Consider the following 8,639-nt stretch of genomic DNA (forward strand, 5'->3'; position numbering starts at 1 on the left):
TACAGCCAGTGCCTCACAGCTAACCTGGTGTGCCTTGATGACCCTGAAATGCAGAATGCCCACAGCGCTTGGTCTGCCCCCCAGGCCTCCATAACCAGTGCCTGCGAAGAGACACTTGGTCACTCAACCAGAAAACACCAGGACTGGTTTGATGAGAATGATCAGGAGATCTAAGAACTAATAGATCGCAAGCACAGCATTTCTGAGCCTCAAGCAACAACCCTACTCGGGAGTTGTAAAGCAACATTACAGGCGGCTCAAGGCTGAGGTCCAGCAAAAAACCCGGGACCTAAAGAACAGGTGGTGGATGGAGAAAGCACAGGAGATACAACAACTGGCCAACAGCCATGATGTGCGAGGATTCTTCATCGCAGTAAAGGTCACCTATGGTCCAAACTCCCAAGGTCCCACCCCACTGCTGGCCAAGAATAGGGAAACATTCATCAAGGACACCAAGGCAGTCAGGGCCCGCTGGAAGGAGCACTGCGAAGATCTCCTCAATCGAGACTCTGCCTTTGACTCGAGTATTCTCGACTCCATCCCGCAGCATGCGACCCGCCACCACCTCAGTGAAACCCCAATGTTGCACGAGGTAGGCAAAGCCATAAAACAGCTCAAGAACAACAAGGCTACGAGAGCGAAGGAATCCCTGCTGAGGCGCTAAAGTATGGTGGAGAGGCGCTATTGGCGTGGATACATGATCTCATCTCTCTCATCTGGAGGGAGGAGAGCATGCCGAGAGATCTCAGAGATGCAGTGATCATGACCATCTTTAAAAAAGGGGACAAGTCCGACTGCGGCAACTACAGAGGAATCTCCCTGCTATCAGCCACTGGGAAAGTTGTCGCTAGAGTCTGTTATGTTCAGAATAAATCCACAGGACTATCTCGCAAGCTCAAACTGTTGTGACCTTGGTCTCTTTATTCAGACTCTGGAGTGAGGAAGCAGCATGGTGAATCCCCTATTATACCTGCTTGCCCCAGGGTGCACAGGTGACCCTTGGGTCTCCCACAGGTGTGCCCCCTAGTGGCAAGTCTTACATTTTGGTAAGGTTTATATACATACATAACATCACTCCACCCGCCCCCCTCCCCCGCCCCCCAAAAGTCTTATGTGCAAGTTATTTGCAAGTTGAGGCGATCTGGCGGGTCGATCGACTGGGTTGAAGTCCTGACGTGGTGGGTTCATCCTCGTGGTTGATGGCAAGGTCGATTGTGTTAGTGGGTCGCTGGGGGCCTGGTCCTTTCACAGTGGTTCCTGGTTATCTGTAGTTTGCAGTTTGGTCTTGTCCAAATGTTTTACTCGTTAGCCCGGCACATGGTTTCACAATCAAATGCTCCGTTTTCATCACATATACTCCTTACGGCTAAAGGGATCAAGGGGTATGGAGAGAAAGCAGGAAAGGGTTACTGAGGGAATGATCAGCCATGATCTTATTGAATGATGGTGCAGGCTCGAAGGGCCGAATGGCCTACTCCTGCACCTACTTTCTATGTTTCTATGTATTTCCCCCTTGGCTAATGCGGTGCTAACGGTCCAACTGGGGCCCTGAACATAGTCTACATCACTTATTCTGATGTCGCGTGGAGGGGCCGTGCAATTATGGTGCATTCTCTACTGATGACATATGGAAGGCTTGATTCTGAGTGATTCTGTCTGGTGACTGCGTCTGTAGGGAGTCTACCGTGACACGCGCGGTGCTAGGTTTAGTGATTGGGCTGTCTGCTCCGGGCTATTGTCGCTGAGCCTGAGGTCTGACAAGCCCAAGATGGCCGCAGTGGCCTTGAGACTTTCGGTAGTGGACCTAGTGGTCCCCGTGGACCTTGGGCCGTGGTATGGGGGCCCCGGACAGGGTGTAGCCGCCCTGCCTTACTTTGCAATGTTGGGATGGATCTTTTGTCTCTGCGACGGATAGGTTGCCACATCCTGTCTAGCAGTTCACCTTTGACAGGCGGTAACGTGGGATCCTGGCTGGTTCAGGTCCTAAGCTGGGGGGTCGTTACGGTTGACCCATCGCTTTCTAGCATTTCCCGACTGCAAGTGGGTCTGCAGGCCGTGCCGTTTCCACCCCGGTGGTGGGCAATGGTAGCCAACTGAGGGCATTAGTGCCGTTCTCATTGCCTGGCCCGTGGCGGATCATGTTACAGTGCACAGACAGTGTTAGACATTCTTGAAACAACACATCGATAATGGTGCCTCTGCTCTCCCCAGCTTGTGGGATGAGCAGCTTGTCTGACTCGAGCACATATTGGGACACTCATTGGTACGTCACTTTGGTCCCGTGAACACAGACTGCTGCTTTGTTTAACTTATTGGATACATGTTTAATCATTTGGGGCTCGCCCGCTACTTTTACTTGCTGCACAACACTCCCGACCCCATGCGGTAACATCTCACTTGTTACAAGTGCTTTGTCAGATACATATACGACCGATTTGTGTTCGCCCGCTACTTTGGCTTGTCGTAAGGTACCCCCAACCCCATATAATGGTACATCATTTGCCGCGAAAGACCGCTCACAAGGGTTACATAGTGCACACAATTTATTGGAGCGTAGTGGGTTCCTGGCCTTCACAGCGGCTGTCCCTTTACCTTTGCCCCAAACCCAGTCGTCTTTCTTGCTGGGCGACGCATTCCTCCGTTCCGTTGCGGCGACCTCCCGTGGTCTGGACGCTCTCTCGTCCCGTGGTCTGGGCGCCTTCTTGTCCCGTGGTCTGGATGCCTTCTTGTCCCGTGGTCTGGACGCCTTCTCGTCCGTGTCCATGATGCCACGATCTTCCTCCCCAGGTAATTTTACCACTAGCGTCGGGAAGACTCATTCGGATCGTTTTGGCCAGAGTCCCACTCCACATGGTCGACCTGGAGCCTCTTCCATCGTCGCGAAGAGGTCATCGGCTTCGGGTGGTGGGTACCGTGCCTGTACCGCTGCTTGGTTGAACTTTACCACCTGTTGTGATGAGCAGCCTGTGCCTCGGGGATCTGCACTTCGATGCCTGGTTCAGCTGAAGGTGGGGGTTTGCTTCATCTTTGAGAGGGGGAGACCTCGTTTGCCGGAGAAGGTACGCAGAGGTCTTCCCAGTTCCATCGAATCTTCCCCAATCACCTCCTGCCAAGCAGCATTGGCCCATCACCTGAAACAATCCACAGTGGTAAATCGTGCACTGCTCCTTCATGGAATACTCTTATGCCCGCACTACCAATAACTGGTATCAGTTCCTTGGTGTAGGTGCGCAGCTTTGCCCGAATCGGGATCAGCTTGGGTCACTGTGCTTTGTCGCCCCACAGCCTCTCGAATGCCTTCTGGCTCATAACTGATTGACTCGCCCCCGTGTCTAGTTCCATGGAGACTGGAGTGCCGTTAAGTTCAACTTTTAACTTTATTGGAGGGCTTTTGGTGGTGAAGGTGTGTATCCCATATACTTCCTCTTCATCCTCAGGTTCAGTTGCCTCTCCTGCTCATTCATCGTGATCCTCGCTGGATCGGTCGTCCTCTCCTGTCTCTGCCACGTGGTGAGTCAGAGATCATTTGCACATTCGCTGGAGGTGCCTCATTGTTCCACAGCCCTTGCACACATAGGGATTGAATCGACATTGATGAGCTCTATGGCTGCCCGGCAGCGCCAACATGGTGCTAATGGATACGCACTAGGCCTAGGTCTGGCAATCGTGTGGGCCCTGCTCTGTGCCGTTCTGCCTGCTGAAAACATTTTGTGCACGGTGATTGCCGGTGAGCTTCGATTCTGTGAAGATATCTGTTTCGTGTTATCGCTTGTGGATATGAAGGCTTGGGCTATCGTGATGGCCTTGCTCAGATCTAGGGATTCGGCAGGCAGCAGTTTGCGAAGGATGACCTCGTGGCCAATTCCAAGCATGAAAAAGCCCTGCAACGTTTCCCCCAAGAATCCTGCAAATTCGCACTGCCCTGCAAGGCGTCTTAGGTTGGCCACGTTCTGGCCCTCGGAGCGACGGTGCTTGTAAAAGCGGTACCTGGCCATCAGGATGCTCTCCTTTGGCTTGAGGTGTTCCTTAGCCAGCGTACACAGCTCTGCATAATATTTGTCCGTTAGTTTGACTGGTGCCAGCACATTTTTAAGGAGGCCATATACCGATGACCCACATACGGTGAGGAGATTCGCCCTGTTTCTGATCTCTGTTTCAGCCATGTCCAATTCATTGGCTGCAAAGTACTGGTCGAGGCGCTCAACGAAGGCTTCCCAATCATCACCTTCAACAAATCTCTCAAGAGTACCAATGGCAGTCATCCGTGCATGAAAGTTCGTGATCCGTTACTCGTCGGCAATTTGTTATGTTCAGAATAAGTCCACAGGACTATATTGCAAGCTGAAACTGTTGTGACCTTTGGTCTCTTTATTCAGACTCCAGAGTGAGGAAGCAGCATGCTGAATCCCCTTTTATACCTGCTTGCCCCAAGGTGCACAGGTGACCCTTAGGTCTCCCACAAGTGTGCCCCCTAGTGGCAAGTCTTACATTTTGGTATGGTTTACATACATACATAACAGAATCCTCCTCAACCGTCTTCTCCCTGTGACCGAGGAGCTCCTCCTGGAGTCACAGTGTGGATTTCGTCCCCTACGTGGCACAACGGACGTGATCTTTGCAGCGCGACAGCTGCAGGAAAACTGCAGGGAGCAGCGCCAGCCCTTATACATGGCCGCCTTCGACCTTACAAAGGCCTTTGACACTGTCAACTGCGAGGGTCTATGGAGCATCCTCCTCCGTTTCGGATGCCCCCAAAAGTTCGTCAACATCCTTCGCCTGCTCCACGATGACATGCAGGCCGTGATCCTTACCAATGGATCCATTACAGACCCAATCCACGTCCGGACCGGGGTCAAACAGGGCTGCGTCATCGCTCCAACCCTCTTCTCAATCTTCCTCACTGCCATGCTTCACCTCACAGTCAACAAGCTCCCCGCTGGAGTGGAACTAAACTACAGAACCAGTGGGAAGCTGTTTAACCTTCGCCGCCTCCAGGCCAGGACCAAGACCACCCCAACCTCTTTTGTCGATGTATATGCAATAACTATTAGATTGAATACTGTTTAACTTCAAGAGGTATGACCTTGGCTCTGCTTTATTAAGGCCCAAAGTGCCTAATATACAAAATGGCTGGCCTTTTATACTTGGGCTGCACACACGTGGATCTAGTGGATAGTGATCCCAAAAGTACATACGTGACAATAACCCCTCTGAGATATTAACACAGCCTTTTACATATTGAGACAGTCCGGTGTTTTACGCTCCCGCGTTGACCGTCTCAGTTCAACTCCAGCCTTGGGTGAGTGTTCAGAGTCTGTTGTGACTGGTGGCTGGGTGGTTGACCTGGTGGGAGTGGCAATGGCCATCTCAGGGATTGAAAGTCCATTTTCATTGAACATGTCAGTGATTGAAAGTCCCGATTCACTGATGACCACTGAGTCCTCCAATGACTGGGGGTAGGTTGGTTGGTCGCCGATTGCCTCTTCCTCCGACAGTTCCGGTTCGTCTGTATGCCGCAGCTTTGTCTGATCCATATGTTTCCTGCGTGTTTGCCCATTTTTCAGCTTGACAATAAATACTCTGTTACCCTTGGCCATGATAGTACCAGCGATCCACTTGGGATCCTGACCATAATTCAGAACATACACACGATCATTTACAGAAATATCGCGTGACACAGCTGCGCGATAGTGATACCCTTGCTGTGTCTTCTATATTCAACATGATTATTCAAGTCAGGGTGTACAAGAGATAGCTTGGTCTTAAGACCTCTCCATCATTAGTTCAGCAGGTGAGAGCCTGGTAAGCAAGTGTGGTCTTGTCCTGTAACTCAACAGTATGCATGACGGGCGGGTCTGCAGTGACCCTTGAGTTACTTGCTTCATACTTTGCTTTTATGATTTGGATAGCATGTTCTGCTTGCCCATTGGATGCAGGTTTGAACGGTGCTGACCTTGCATGTTTGATACCATTGAGTTTCATGAACTCTTGAAACTACTGACTGGTGAAGCACGATCCGTTGTCAGGCAGACCATGTGCCGCGATCATGACACACAGATTCTCAATGGTAGCTGTGGATGTGCTGGATGACATGATTATACACTCTATTCACTTTGAATATGCATCCACCACAACTAAAAACATCTTCCCCAGGAAGGGACCTGTAAAGTCTATGTGGATCCTGGACCATGGTTTGGACGGCCACGACCACAGACTCAGCGGTGATTCCGCTGGTGCTTTGCTGAGCTGCATGCAAGTGTTGCACTGCTGCACACATGATTCTAGCTCAGAGTCAATTCCCGGCCATCATACATGAGACCTGGCGATGGCTTTCATCATTACAATGCCAGGCTGTGTGCTATGTAGCTCACGTACAAATTTCTCTCTCCCTTTCTTGGGCATAACAACACGATTGCCCCACAGTATACAATCCGACTGAATAGACAGTTCGTCTTTGCGATGAATGTAAGGTTTGGTCTCCTCGCACATTTGCTTGGGTATGGCAGACCAATCACCACTGAGGATGCAACTCTTCACCACTGATAAAATCAGGTCCTGGCTGGTCCAGGTCTTAACTTGTTGAGCCGTGACCAGGGTTCCTTCACTCTCAAAAGCATCCATAACTAACAATAGGTCTGCCGGTTGTGGCGTTTCCACCTCCGGTGTGGGCAACGGCAGATGGCTCAAATCATCAGCACAATTCTCAGTGTCAGGTCTATGGTGAATGACATAATCATAAGCGGATAATGTCAGCGCCCACCTCTGGATGCAGGATGAAACATTGGTATTGATCACTGTTTTCCGAAAACAGTGAAATGAGCGGCTTGTGATCTGTCTCCAGTTCAAACCGAAGACCAAACAGGCACTGATGCATCTTTTTAACCCCATATATACAGGCTAGTGCTTCTTTCTCTACCATGCTGTAGACTCTTTCCACTTTAGACAAACTTTTTGAAGCATACGCAACTGATTGAAGTTCACCTGACTCATTAGCTTGTTGGAGTACGCAACTAATTCCATATGACAAACCATCACAGGCCAATACTAAATGTTTACATGGGTCATAATGTACTAGCAGCTTGTTGGAGCAAAGCAGATTAGTGGCTTTTTCAAAAGCTCTGTCTTGAAACGCACCCCTAACCCAGCTGTTGCCTTTTCTTAGCAGCATGTGCAGTGATTCTAATAAGCTGCTCAATTTAGGTAGTAAGTTACTGAAGTAGTTGAGTAGACCCAGGAATGAACGCAGCTCCGCCACATTCTGCGGCTTGGGTATATTCTTGATGGCCTTGGTTTTCACGTCCATCGGTCTGATGCCGTTAGCGGCAACTTTCCTCCCCGGGAATTCGACCTCTGGTGCTGTGAAAGACGCACTTCGAGCGTTTCAGTCTGAGTCCCACTTCGTCCAGATGATGTAGAAGCTCTTCCAAGTTGTTCAGATGTTCCTCAGAGTCACGACCTGTGATCAGGATGTCATCTTGGAACACGACGGTTCTAGGAATGGACTTCAGTAGACTCTCCATGTTCCTCTGAAATACTGCTGCAGCAGAGCGAATTCCAAAAGGGCACCTGTGATAAATAAACAGTCCTTTTATGCGTGTTAATGCATGCAAGTCTCTTTGACGTCTTGACCAGCTACCAGGTCATGTAGGCCGACGTCAAGTCCAATTTGGTGAACGACTTCCCCCCTGGCTAGCGTTGCAAACAAGTCATCAGCCTTCGGTAACGGGTACTGAACCTGTTTCGAAACCCTGTTGATCGTATCCTTGTAGTCTTCACAAAGTCTGATTGTGCCATCACTTTTCAGCACAGGTACAATGGGGCTGGCCCATTCATTAAATTCAACCGGTGATATGATACCTTCACGTTGGAGTCTGTTCAGTTTGATTTCGACCTTCTCCCTCATCATATACGGAACTGCCCGAGCTTTATGATGGATGGGTCTTGCATCTGAGTCTGGATGGGTCTTGCATCTGATTCCACATGGATCTGCACCTTGGCTCCCGTGAAGTTGCCGATGCCTGGTTCGAACAGCGAGGGGAACTTGCTCAGTACTTGGGCACATGTATCTTTCTCCGACAACAACGCCTTGATGTCGTTCCAATCGCATCTGATTTTTTTCAAACCAGTTCCTGCCGAACAGCATTGGGCCATTGCCTGGGACAATCCATAGCGGTAACTCATGAACCGCACCATCATACAACACTTTAATTGTGGCACTGCCAATCACCGTTCTGAGTTCTTTGGTGTACGTGCGCAACTTGGCATTGACTGGACTCAGACTGGGCCACACAGCCTTAGTATCCCACAGCTTGTCGAATGCCCTCTGGCTCATTATCGATTGACTCACCCCCATGTCCAGTTCCATCGATACCGGCAACCCATTAAATTTCACGTTGATCATTATCAGTTTGCTCTTAGTTAGGAATGAGTACAGTCCATACACTTCCTCCTCTGGTATCTTGGATTGCATATCCGGATCTGCGCTAGTCTGACCATCATCCTCCATGTGATGTGTCGCAACACGCTTGCTCATCTGCGGACACTTGCGCTGGAGATGCCCCACTCTCAGACAGCCTTTGCAACTATATTGCTTAAATCAGCACTGCTGGTGCCGGTGATTTCCCCCACAATGCCAACGC

The sequence above is a fragment of the Pristiophorus japonicus genome, chromosome 2, assembly GCF_044704955.1.
Source record: "Pristiophorus japonicus isolate sPriJap1 chromosome 2, sPriJap1.hap1, whole genome shotgun sequence".
NCBI classification, from domain to species: domain Eukaryota; kingdom Metazoa; phylum Chordata; class Chondrichthyes; family Pristiophoridae; genus Pristiophorus; species Pristiophorus japonicus.